Here is a 999-nt window from a genome sequence, read left to right on the forward strand (position 1 = left end):
GTTTTTATTTTATGCAGAGGGATAGGAGTTGTACCTGAATTCTATTTAAATTCTTTTGTATAATATTACTATTATTAATAATTATGTGATTATTATTACTTAGTGATGTTTGCTATATGATTTTAATTAATAAAAACAAAAATTTCTGGTATTTTTACTAAAATTGAATCGCGATATCGAACTAAAGGCTTAATAGTAAATAGTTAATAAGGTAAACAGGTCAGTAACTCCTTACTTTTGGTACGATCATGACGTATTGAAAGTTGGGTCGTTACAATATGGTATCAGAGCAGTTCGTTCCTGTTAGAGCCTTGGGAATGGACTGACTATGCTTCATTGTATACTCTGAGTGTCTGTCATGCTTTGTGACTTGTTCTGATAACAAGAGTTTGAGTTTTATATGCATGATTGTCTGATGATTAACACTGTTGGTTTACCATTGCATGCCTTATGGTATTAGGTCTGGCCAACTTAATACTAATGATTTATGTATATGGGAACACTAATAGGTTATCATAGACGAAATAGAAGTTATAAGTGATGCGATTAACGGGGTTTGGGAGCGTTAGAGGTTATGAAGTTAGCTTTGATTCGACGTATAATCGGTATTCGTGCCACGTGAACTTGTGTTATCTCTTCATTATTTTCATTTGAATTCCTTGTTTTGGATTTCCTCGTCAGCATATAACTTGCTTATCTTTCAACCTTAACTTATTGTTTTTGTATACCTTTCCTTGCTTGTAAATCTAATTACTTTTCTGACTATTTCCGAATCTTCATTCTTGACCATGCTTATATTTTTGTTCATAGATTCCATTTTCTTTGATTTGAATTTAAATTTATTTTCTTATAACAATTTTCGAGGGCGAAAAATTTTCTAAGGTGGATAGAATGTAACAACCCTAGTTTTTGAAAAATCAAATAATTAGTTATTTGTGATTTATTATATTTGTTGATAACTTTATTTTAAGAAAATTATTTTACTAAAGGTAATTAAAT

Source organism: Arachis ipaensis, chromosome B04, assembly GCF_000816755.2.
Source record: "Arachis ipaensis cultivar K30076 chromosome B04, Araip1.1, whole genome shotgun sequence".
NCBI lineage: Eukaryota > Viridiplantae > Streptophyta > Magnoliopsida > Fabales > Fabaceae > Arachis > Arachis ipaensis.